This window comes from Desmodus rotundus, chromosome 3 (assembly GCF_022682495.2).
Source record: "Desmodus rotundus isolate HL8 chromosome 3, HLdesRot8A.1, whole genome shotgun sequence".
Lineage (NCBI taxonomy): Eukaryota > Metazoa > Chordata > Mammalia > Chiroptera > Phyllostomidae > Desmodus > Desmodus rotundus.
The window spans coordinates 173,611,999-173,624,966 of NC_071389.1; the positions used below are offsets into that span (position 1 = coordinate 173,611,999).

The 12,968-nt window shown below is 38.9% G+C and overlaps 1 long non-coding RNA gene across 1 annotated transcript; it reads right to left on the reverse strand.

Moving 5' to 3' along the window:
- Nucleotides 1-3,950: 3,950 nt before the first annotated feature.
- Nucleotides 3,951-12,729, reverse strand: LOC123478192 (uncharacterized). Its single transcript, XR_006653340.2, has 3 exons — nucleotides 12,606-12,729; nucleotides 7,554-7,650; nucleotides 3,951-4,212 (listed from the first exon to the last, which is right to left on the reverse strand). It is a non-coding gene; the product is annotated as an uncharacterized lncRNA (long non-coding RNA).
- Between the last annotated feature and the right edge of the window lie 239 nt (nucleotides 12,730-12,968).

The following is a 12,968-nucleotide window of genomic DNA, read 5'->3' on the forward strand; positions in this document are numbered from 1 at the left end:
TTGTATGCCCACAAAATGGAAATTTGTAACACCTACTGAGAAATGGAAGTAAATTATGGAAACTACATTTTTATAAAAAGAAGATTTGATATGCTTGCAAATGGAACGTAAAAGGCCAGTATATTTTTTATCCTACAGAAGCAATTTTAAGAATAAACAGAAGAGATTTATAGAATTTGATTTATTAATAGTGTATCTTATTTTTGGTTTTAAACCCGGCTTATTCTTTTAGGATGGGCAGAAATATGCAAGAAAGAGAGAAAAGAAAGCCAAGATTTAAGACAACAACTCTGAAATAAAATATGCACACAGACTTGAAACAATCTGGCCATAGGGTAACAAAGTAACAGGTTTTCCTCCACACACTCCCCCACCCCAGAGAGGCACCGAAGCCCAGTGTGCAAACAAAGGGACATATTGTGGAGGTGATCCACACAGCTGGGGAGACAAAAGGCTGCCCCGGCCAAAACCACCGTTTAACAACCGCCTCGCAGGAGAAACTTGTTTTTCTCTTTTTGAGAACAAGCAGCATGTGTGAGTAAGTGACATATTCTTTAAAGTTTCCAATTTTAAACATTAACAAATATACCTCAAAATAACAACAAACTTTCCCTTTTTTTTATAGAAACCCAGTTTCTCACAAATATCTGTCTGTGCTTTCATCTACATATGTGCTGCTATCTTTCCGTAAACTCAGTCACAGCATCATCTAGTCTGCATGGGTAAGTGTAGAAAGGCTCTCAGATGGCTTAGAAGAAATAGAACAAAATTAGTTTGGATTTTTTTCCAACTGGATTGCCACAATCTGTGCATGTTATTTCCCTTATCGTTACATTTATGCAACATTCAGTTTCCCTTTCCTCCTTTATCCATCTCCTATTAAACATAAACAGGGGAAAAATGAAGTGGATATAATCACCCCTCAATCCTTTATAAACTTTATACAATAGCTAAGAGACTGTAATGTTTGAATGGCTGTTACTGGTTCAAATTTGGCATGTGACTTCGAGGCGATGGATCTTCTGCTGTGCACAGGAGAATCTCAGCCAGACTGCCAGGCACAGATAGACAGGGGAAAAATTTTCTGGCTCCGGTATGTTTCCAATCCATGAATCTGGTCTCTGTCACTATCATCTTTCAAAAGAATCTCTATTTTAACACAGCTACAATTAGACACCAAAAAAAAAGCCCCCAAAACAGGTATTAAAGCAGCTTGTTTGGAGAAACATGTTGTCTCATTTTTAAGACAGTTTATATTTGACATAATTGTATTAAAATATGATTGCTTGCTATTAAAAATACATAAGATGAATATGAATGTCAAAGTCATAATTGCAATAATTTCTTTCAAGTAGCTCCAAGATCATCTCCAAATTGCCAGGCTCCTTCAACTTTCTCTTACTGAAGATTTCCCTAATAAGAGGATGATACCTAGGATTTAAGCATCTTCTTCCTAACAGTTGACAATGTTATCAGAAGTATTTGAAATAATCAGATTTAAAAGATGTTTCTAATTCTCCTAGATTCGATTGATTTCTCCCTATTGTGTGTGCCTGCTAAAACCCTTTACTCACATTTTTATGATGAACACTTACTAAAATGAATGTCAATTACCCATTTATACTGTTTTCTCTCTTACTAGCACTCCCTATGGAGCAGAGTTCTTGTCTCCCTCCTGCCTGTACCCAAGTTTAAAATGCAGTGCTGAAACATTCTTATAATTCCATAAATTATCTATTGTATGGTAATCTAGTTTAAAGTCCACAGTCACAACTCTGATGTGCAGAAAATTTTTTCACTATACTGAATTTAATTCCATTAGAGACTTATCTTTCTGCTAAGAAGTGGATAAATAACACCAGCATTTCAGCTTCAATATAACCTAGTCGCTTCCAGATTAATACGGTTTCCTTGGGGGAAATCCTCAGCTTTTCGGGGTTTCTCCTTCATCTTTCATTAGGTGACATCTGAATTTCGAAAAGGCTTTTTTTGTAAGGGCAGGGCATTGGAGGTAATAGGTGAAAGAAACAGGGCAAATAGGCGATAATGCTCCACGAAGGCATCCAGGATTCAGATCCCTTAGGGTACTGTTTTAGTCTTCATAGGGTCGAAGCTAACTTTCTGGTACTCCATCCGTGTTCCAGACTTGTAGGAAAGGAGAATGAGAGGAAATGAAGAGCATACTATTTCCTGTTTAAAAATGTGACCTAGGAGTTGTGTACATTATTCTGTTTATATCCAGTTTACTGGAACTTAGTTTCATGGATCATACTAACCAAAGAGCTAGAGCATATATATTGATAACTACAGTATATGGAATCAAGAAATAATTTTCACAAAGTGGGTGAAAATAATGTCCAAATATAGTTGAGCAAGAAGAATTAATTCATCTTGAGGAATTAAATAAAGCACTTTAGAATATGTCTCCCATATAATGAACTGATTGTGTTACAATCAATTGCTTTATTTAATTAATATTTATTGGATCTCATCCATGTAAGTAATGGGAAATTATTAGACATGAAACAAAACAATTATAGTATCTTCCTTAATGAGAGTTACTAATTATTAATTTTGCTGTAATTTTATGACTTGACCAAAATGGAAATGAGAAGGTGAAGTTTGGGATTTTTTTTTGAGATAGTTTTCAAAGAGCTCAGACTTTCCATGGGTTATAAGTCACATTCAATGCCAGGAATTAGGGTGGTGGCCAAAAGGATCTTTTAGTCAAGTTTCTTCTTTTCAACAGTGAAGGAAAAACTTACGTAGACACCCCTGGAAGATCTACTTGTTTTCTTTCTTGACCTGAACCACAAGAAAATTTAGGAAAATTTAAGAAAATCTGGAAAAGGAGCTATTCCTATAAGGAACCTTAGTCAATATTGGCTTGACTGACCTGCTAGCATGGAACTCATCGACACTCTAATGAAATCAAAGTTTGTGTAATAAGTGAATGTTCATAATAGAGGAAGAATGTCTCTACGGATAAGCAAACAATGGGTCCTGCCAGTCCTATGATCACCTAATTTGTGGCCTTTACAAACCTTCATTCTTGTGCAATTTAAAGGTCATTCCCATTCCCACTGCCTCCTCAGGAACTCACTGCATAAACAGTTCCATCTCTCTCCTCAGTCAACAATATCCCTTTCATTTACCTCCTCACTCTCAGAAGTATAAATATAATCTTGTATCTCCCATAATAAAAATCAGTAAATCTCCCTTCATCTTAAGGACTGATTCTAGCTCTAGCTACCTGATAGCTTTTCCCTTTCCTCCTCTGTGAAGTATTTCTAAAGTGCACTTCTTACTCATTGTTTCTACTCACTTACTCCCCTTTCGCTTTCTAACTCAAATCACTATGACCTTTGCTCCCACAACTACCACTGTAGCTAAAGCCAACAGTGCTCCATGGTCTTCATATTCCAAATGAAGTCAACAATACTCTGTCCCTATGAAACCTGAGTTTTGTGTGGCATTGGACTCTGTTTACTGCTGCCCCTTGCTACATTGTAGCTTCTTTTGGTTCCTGAGAAAATACTCCTCACTGGGTTTTCACAAATCTTTCTGGTCACATCTCATTCACTTTAACGATTCATGTCTTCTCTCTGTAAACCTACTCCGCTGATGTGGGATACGAATATGATAAAGATTCTCTGCATTAAGGAACATATATACATTTGAAGAAATGCCATGTATTCTGTCACTATGTTATAAATAAAACAAGATTGACTTTATTAAACCATTAAGTTACTCCATCAGTGGTTGCAAATTTTAAGTGAAACCTGGGAATCCCCTGAAGGTAAATTACCAGAAATATGAAAAACCAAGCTGATAAAGAGACACCTTATTCCATCCCATAGAGAAATGCTAAAAAATGTAATTTAGAAAGTTGTTAAACATGATTCCAGCTATCTTGCAGTCTCTTTTGGAGAATAGAAAGCTAACTTCAGTGGGTGCTTAGCTGCAAGTTGTAAAACTACCTCCTATTCTGAAGGTAGGTAATTGGGTATGGCCAGTCAGCAAACTGAGATGGCTTACAGTCTCCCACCCCAGCTTTCACTAACTCTTCAGACTGCTGCTGTTTCCATGGAGTTGAGTTTAGACTGCATTCTGAACTCTTGTTGCAATAACCTTGAATATGGTGTTCCTTATCTTTCTTTGTCTGGTGCAATTTTTGCTTTGATGTTCTAAACAGAAATGCAAACATATGCACTGCAAAAAAAAAAAAAAAAAAAAACAATAGAATGTTCGTAGTGACACTATTCAAAATTACCTGAAACAAGTGGAAACTAGCCAACTGCCCATCAAAGTTTGAATGAATACATAAGTCATGGTATAGTCACAATATAATTGTATTTAACAGTGAGAAAAAATAATGCACTAAAACTACAGGCAAAAATATGGATCGGTTTTTACAAACATAATGTCAAGGTAAAGAAGCCAATCAAAAGGGCACATCCTGTTTGATTCAATTCATATCAATTACAAACACAGGTGAAGCTTACATGCTTTTACAAATCACGGCATTTTGCTTAGTGGAGGCAGTGACAAGGAGTATTACTCAAGAGGTTTCAGGCTATAGTCAAGAGACATTCTTTTCAACATCAAAAAGTGCTGGTCATATTCTGTATTTTTGATCAAGGAGCTGGTTATACGAGTGTGTTCAGAATGCGAAGTTTTGGCACACTCTAAAGTTGTAAAATATTCACTTTCCTTTATGGATATTACACTTAATGTTTCTAAAAGTCACCCAAGGATCTTGTTAAACAGATTTCAGTGTTAAAATTCTAGAGATTCTGATTGAGAACATTTAAAATGAGGCTAGCATGGGCACATTTCAATAAGCAGGAGATCCTGGCACACTTTGAAAATGTACCACTGTTGAGTGCTTTAAGGTAGTGAAACTCTAATTACAGATTCTGTTAAAGACCGATAAAGAAAAAATGGTAACATTTAAATGTGACATAGAAATAAGTTATGGCTTCTGGCCAAGATGGAGGCATAGGTAGACACGCTGTGCCTCCTTGCACAACTAAAAGAAGGACAACAACAATTTAAAAACAAAAAACCAGAATTGACAGAAAAATTGAACTGTATGGAAGTCTGGCAACCAAAGAGTTAAAGAAGAAACATTCATACAGACTAGTAGGAGGGGCGGAGATGGGCAGCTGGGTGGAGAGGACTCACGGCAAGGTGGTAGCTGGCTGACCCAGGTAGCTGTTGGAGCGGGTGGTCCCACATTTATGGGCAGATAAACCTGGAGGAACAACTGGGGAGCAAGACAGACCACGCAACTCAGGGCTCCAGGGAGGAGAAATAAAGCCTCAAACCTCTGATTGAAAACACCTGTGGGGATTGAGGCGGCAGTAGGAGAAACTCCCAGCCTCACAGGAGAGTTCATTGGAGAGACCCACAGGGTCCCAGAATGTACACAAGCCCACCCACTTGGGAAGCAGAACCAGAGGGCCCAATTTGATTGTGGGTAGCGGGGGAAGTGACTGAAAGCCAGCAGAGAGAGGAGCAAGTGGCACTGTTCCTCCTCGGACCCCTCCCCCATTTACAGCGTCAAAGTGCAGTGATGTGGGTTGCCCCCCCCACCACTAATACCTAAGGCTCTGCCCCTTACTACGTAATAGGCGCACCAAGACAAAAAGGGGGCCCAAATGAAAGAACAGGTCAAAGCTCCAGAAAAAAATACAACTAAGCGATGAAGAGATAGCCAGCCTATCAGATGCACAGTTCAAAACACTGGTAATCAGGATGCTTACGGAATTGGTTGAATATGGTCACCAACTAGATGAAAAAATGAAGGCTATGCTAAGTGAAATAAAGGAAAATGTACAGGGAATCAATAGTGACAGGAAGGAAACTGGGACTCAAATCTATGGTGTGGACCAGAAGGAAGAAAGGAACATTCAACCAGAAAAGAATGAAGAAACAAGAATTCAAAAAAGTGAGGAGAGGCTTAGGAACCTCCAGGACATCTTTAAACATTCCAACATCTGAATCATAGGGGTGCCAGAAGGAGAAGAGGAAGAGCAACATATCGAATACTTATTTGAACAAATAATGAAGGAGAACTTCCCCAATCTGGCAAAGGAAATAGACTTCTAGGAAGTCCAGGAAGCTCAGAGAATCCCAAAGAAGTTACACCAAAGGAGGAAGGCACATCATAATTACATTACCCAAGATTAAAGATAAGGAGAGAATCTTAGAAGCAGCAAGAGAAAAGGAGACAGTTACCTACAAAGGATTTCCCAAACTGTCAGCTGATTTCTCAAAAGACCTTGCAGGCATGAAGGGGCTGGAAAGAAGTATTCCAAGTCACAAAAGGCAAGGACCTACATCCAAGATTACTGTATCCAGCAAAGCTATCATTTAGAATGGAAGGGCAGTTAAAGTGCTTCTCAGATAAGGTCAAGTTAAAGGAGTTCATCATCACCACGCCCTTATTATATGAAATGTTAAAGGGACTTACCTAAGAAAAATAAGATAAAAAATATGAACAGTAAAATGACAGCAAACTCACAGTTATTAACAACCACACCTACAACAAAATCAAAAACAAACTAAGCAAACAACTAGAACAGAATCACAGAAATGGAGATCACATGGAGGGTTATCAGCAGGGAGGGGAGAGTGAAGAATGGGGAAAAGGTACAGGGAATAAGCAGCATAAATGGTAGGTACAAAATAGACAGGGGGAGGTTAAAAATAGTATAGGAAATGTAGAAGCCAAAGAACTTATATATATGACCCATGGGCATGAACTAAAGGGGGGAATGTGGGACAATTGTAATAGCATAATCAATAAAATATATTAAAAAAAGAAATAAATTATTAAATACAACTCTACCAACAATAACATTTTGGGTACTTTGTTAAACAAAGAGTTAGAGTTTAGTGAACAAACTGAAAAGTTTCTTCTACGTCGCCCTAATTTTAAAAAATACCATTTTCAATGGGTATCCTCATCGTTCATTACTTGGAGTGGTGGCATTACTGTGGCAGTGCAGCAGCCACGATCATAACCCACTGTTAGTGACCAAATGAAGGCTGAGCTGCATGTGACCTAGATCTGGCCTCAATGATCTGTCCCCCCTTCATCTTCAGGACCGACTTAGCCACTCTGGAATCCCCTCTCTCCTTATACCCATTCTCCCTGACATTGCAGTGAATAGGAACTTGGCCAAGCTGTGAATTGATCAAAACAAACCTCTTCTGACAGAAGCTACACTAAGCTGCTCAGGGCTGGCTATCCTATTAATGCACACCTGAGGACAGTCTGCAGGAAACAGTAGGAGCACAGGAGCCTGGCCCATTCTAGATCTCAACGGGTGCATTCTCTGAGCCTCACTGAGATACTCAGGGGAAGAAATGACTAAGCAAGGTCTTGTTTTATTCACATGACTCTCCAATGGTAGGTGAATTATTGGAGTAGTTTTACAAATACCCTAAAAATCACAAATAAATAAATTATACATTTCTGCTGACTATAAAACATCAAAAACATAACTTACTGCTGCAGGTAAGAGGAAAATCTCTGTACTTACTCACTTGGCTGTAGATTCATAAAGCTCTTCTTATTCCAACTTCTTTCCTGACTCCTTCCCTCCTACATTCTCCCTTACACAATATCTTGTATTTTCCCTGTAACAGATGTTGAATTCAATGATTCACTAGTCTACAATTTTCTGGTTTGTCTTTTGACCCATTTTAAAATTAATGGATTTGTGTTTGCCACTTTTAAATCCTCAGATATCTTCCCTGAATCATGTGATTGTTCCCCCTTTTGCTGTCACTTTGGTTTTGAAAGAAGTAAATCAATACTGTGCCTTAAAAGCCCTGGCACTATTGTCGGTAAATATATTGCATTCAGTTACTTTTGCTCACTAACTGTTGTTTGATATAATGCCAGAGCATCCTCTGCTGCAACAGGAAAAAAGATGCTATTCGGAGCTGCGAACCAAGGATTGATTTCTTTTAAGATGTAATATATATTTTATGTATTGCATCTAACCTTGTTATTTGTCAGATTTCATAGAAACCTCCATTCTCTCATTTGTGTGCGATCTAGGCTGCCTTCTGCAGAGGTGAGGAGTTGTCTTTGTCTCTTCAGTTGATATGCTGGTAAATTCCACCTTCGGTAATCTAATCAAACATAGCTAGAAAGCTTCATACAAGGGCTCCAAAGCTTGGCTCTAATAGTCAGAAAGCCAATGTGGAATCTTTAACACATTTCAACCTCCCTGAGTCTATCTTTTCTCAACCATCAAATGGAAATTTTAATAATAAAGCCATTTTGTTGTACTGGCAATCAAATGATCTAATGCATAAGAAAATGTAAACTGTAATGTTGATACAGAGAGATCTGGTCCCATCCCTGGGGAGGACTAGGGAAGGAGTGTAGGAGGAAGTTGCCTGAAGCAATTGTAAACAGTCTAGGATGGGATTGGCTGAGATCCTGTTCACCTCTAGAGTGCATGGAAGTATGGGCCAGAAGATTTAAAATGAAAGGAGGGCAGAGACTGGCTCTCTGGATCTCTTCCTGGAGGATGCCTGGATGATGGTGCTGTAGCTGCCTGCATTTCCCAAAGGACAGTAGAAGGAACTCTGGGCAAAGCCTAGAATCAGGCTGGCCTGGCAGAGGGTGGGAGGGTTATTCTTCTTTGGCTGTTCTAGAGAGGATGGGGTCTGAGGCAGAAGCCTGTCATTCTTCCCAAATTGTGTAGCTTTTGTGTCTTATGTAGTTTTAGTTTGTAAACTAATTCTATAGAAATAAGATAACAAAAAACTAACAGGGGGAATGATAAGGGGACTCAAGAGTTAAAGATTTCAGCCCTAATTGATAGGCTTAAATGACTATGCTGGTGGAAAACTGTTATTCCAAAATTGTGTAGCTTTTGAATAAAGACTCCTGTCCTTTATCACCAAATCTTTGCCTCTGGACTTTACAAGGTGGAAATGCCAGCCCATCCTGCATTATAAAAAGTTGAGCAAGACTGTATCATATGAAAGAGGGGTAATTGTCCTTCAGTGACTCCCATTATCTGCTATTGTGCCAAAAGGTGGAAGATATCTCAAAGGGATTATTTTGATTAGCCACATTCTCCGTAATTATATCCCAAAATGTGGCAGCTTCAGGAGAAAGAAGGCAATCGACTTGTCTTGCAACTTTCCAGGCAGGACAGGCTCACTCAGGATTCTCAGACCACTGGAATACTTGACATGCCTTAATTCAAGGGTGGGGACAAGAGTCACACCGCAGGAAGTCCCCACTCCCTTATATACTAAGTGAGCACAAAGCCGGTAGGATGCCCAGAAATTATATAACAAAGCATGATTCTGCCCATGTGGGCCATTCTCAAGGCCATGCTGCTTATCTACATGCGAGGGAGCCTGACTGACTCCATTTCCCCGACACACTACATCTCCCCCAAATAGTTCCCTGCCTTTCAATGCCAGGGGGCCAAACATGCCCTGTTTTGTCAAGTTAATGTTCATTCTTACACAACACAAAGGCTCTCTGAAACTCCTTCCACTCGCTTAAATCTACCTTATCCTCTCTTTCCTCACTATCAGCTGATGAATTTTCCCCTCATGTCCTTTTTTAAAAAAATACAGGGACTTGGATGGGGAATCATACAATTCTCCACCATTCAATGTATTAACTGGGCCTTCATTCACAGTCTCTTCTGTGACAGGAGAGCTAGCCCTGGAACTCCAGCCTCTCCTTTTCTGCTACTTGATTCCAGGGAACAGGTACACACGTGGCAGGTGCTCCATCTCAGTTTTCCCTGGATAGCACATCCCTCTCCAACTAGAAAAGTGCCTTCATCCACCCCTTCACAGCCAAATTTCTTCACAGATTCAGTGCTTGATATCTCCACTTAACATCCTACTCCTGCTTCAACCCACTGCCGTCTGGCCTCTTCCCATCGCACCACCAACAGCTCTCTTTAAAACGCACAAAAACTTTTCAGTGTTTTTCATTCTTGATCTTATAATAGCTTTTACTTTTTGTCATTTATCTACCTTTATTCAAAAAAAATATGGCGGTAAATTTATATAACATAACATTAACTATTTTAAAACGAATAGTTCAGTGGTATTTAGTTTATTCACAATGTTGGAAACCATCACCTCTGTTTAACTCCAAAGGGTTTCCATTACTCCAAAGCACAGTCCCTTCTGCACTGAACAGTTTCTCCTGATTCCTGCCCCTTCCAGGCCCTAACAATGACCAATTTGCGCTTCGTCTCTATGGGTTTATTTATTCTGGATGTTTCATATATCAAATGGCATCATATCATATGTGGCCCTGTATCTCTGCCTTCATTTTTTCACTTGACATGTTTTGGAGGTTCATCCACATTGTAGTGTCATTTGTTATTATGGCTGAATAATATTTCATTCACTGTATATACCCAATTTGTTTATCCATTTATTTTCCTTTCTTCTTGAAACGCACTCTTTCTATGGTTTCTGCACCACTACACTAAATTTTCCTCTTACTCTTTGCAGGGCAAACATGTAACATAATATTTTAGAGGTTCATCTACATTGTAGCTTATGTCAGTACTTGATTCTTTTTTAATGAGGAAAAATACATGGTCTGGCACAAATAATGCACCTTCTTTATTACAAAATATTTTACTACAAAATCATAAACATGTAATTCTGTAATATAACAATATCACACTCAACACCCCATATGGCATTTTAGGTAAAATGTTACAATTGCTGCCCATCTTGTGTGAGACGATCACATACCCTACCAATTACACTCTAGCCAGCCTTACTTCTGCTGGACACTGTATATTCCATTACATGCACACACTACATTATACACATGTATCGTTCCCCCTCCTCAATTTCAAGACCCATATCTCTATCCCAGGTATTTCTTCTGCACTCCAGACCCATATATTTAACTGTTACTGTGTATTGTCATTTGGCAATCATATATACAATTGTCATGAATATATCTCACATACAACGTAAAGGACTGATATTATCGTGTTTTCCAAAAAAGCATATCTCTTTCTACTCTACATTTCTCCTCTCATTAAATGCCACTAATGTTCTCTAACTTTAAAACTTAGACATCATCCTGGCTCTATTCCCCGCCTTCTACCACATTCAAATACATTTTTATTTTATTTTTAAAATTAATTTTTAATTTTCAATACAATTTACTCTCTGTATCATTTTGGCTTTTTAAAAGATTTTATTTATTTATTTTTAGAGAGGGGAAGAGAGGGAGAAAGACAGGAAAAGAAACACCAATGTGTGGTTGCTTCTCAAGCACTCCCTACTGGGGACCTGGCCTGCAACCCAGGTGTGTGCCCTGAGTGGGAAAGGAACCAGCGACCCTTTGGTTCGCAGGCTGGCACTCAATCCACTGAGCCACGGCAGCCAGGGCTCTCAGTATTATTTTGTATTGATCTTGGGTGTACAGCATAGTGATTAGACAATCATGTACTTTACAAAACATTCCCCGAATATTTCCAGTACCCACCTGGCACCATGTAGAGGTGTCACGGTGTTATTGCCTATATTCCCTGTGCTGTACTTTACATTCTCGTGATTATTTTTTAACTACCAATTGGTACTTCCTAATGCCTTCACCTCTCTCATCCAGGCTCCCAATCCTTCTTCCCTCTGGCAACCACCAGTCCACTCTCTGTGTTTACCACTCTGTTTCCATTTTGTTCTTTAGATTCCACATGTAAGTGAAATCGTGTGGCATTCGTCTTTCTCTGACTGACTTATTTTACTGAGTATAGCACCCACTAGGTTGGTCCATGCCGTCACAAACAGCAAGATTTTATTCTTTTCTATGGCTGAGTAATATTGCATTGTACAGACAGGAGTGGGCAAAATTAGGATGATAGTTGTCCATATAAAAAATACAAACACATAATCTAATAGTTAATAAACAAACAGTACAAAAATGAGTTATGTTTCACATACTCAGAATGGTAAACTTATTTTGCGTACCCCTGTATGTACAACAACCGGGCATTTTGTCCACTTGTCTGTTGATGGACACTTGGGTTGCTTCCCTATCTTGGCTATTGTGAATAATGCTGCAATGAATATAAGCGTGCATAAATACATTTTTAAATCTATTTTTGATATTTCCTGAATCTAATCACTTCAGTCAAACCTCATTAACATTGAACCTGTCCAAGCCACCCTTGCCCATCCTGTCTCCTGTGGACTAAATCAAATGCTTTTTAGTTGAAATCCATGTCTCCAGGCACAGTCTTTCCACACTGCCTCTAGCGTAATCTTTGTAGTATACAAGCCCTGCTTCAATCCTATGATAAAGAAATCTCCTCAATTGCTTCCCACTGTCCTCAGAAAAGAGTATAAATTCCTTAAAAATGCATATGAGACCCTTCAAGAACTGATTCTCCTCATATCTGGCCACCTATCCTAGCATTCTGCATCCCATGCATAAAGATGAATTCTAGTTCTTGATTAGGCCACACCCCTTTTTTAAGAAAAAAACAGTCTTTGCATAAGCTGTTTCTCTGTCTAGAACAGTCTCCTCGCACAGATATCGCACTATTTCCATGTTGCCTGTTGTTACTCACAGGTGAGAGGTCAAGTCTTTCCTTTCTGCCTTCAATATAAATTTGATTCTGATCTTGTTTTGGTGGGTCTGTGAGGAGCTGCAAATAAGACACCACTCTCTCAGGAAGGTGAATGGCCAGAGGCAAATCGCCAAAGGCAATCTTTATTGTCCAAGCTTCTAATATATAGCCTTTTGTTAAATAACTTTGTTACATAAAGTGTTTTTTCTTTTTACACACATGATTCCGTTATAGGCTGTAACATAGCAATCACCATGGTAGGTATGTTATGTGTTCTTGGTACTAAGGTTACCTCTATAGTAACTTACTTCTGTATACCCAATGGGGTGATCCTTAGGTTACTTCAATGGTAACCTGGGGTGA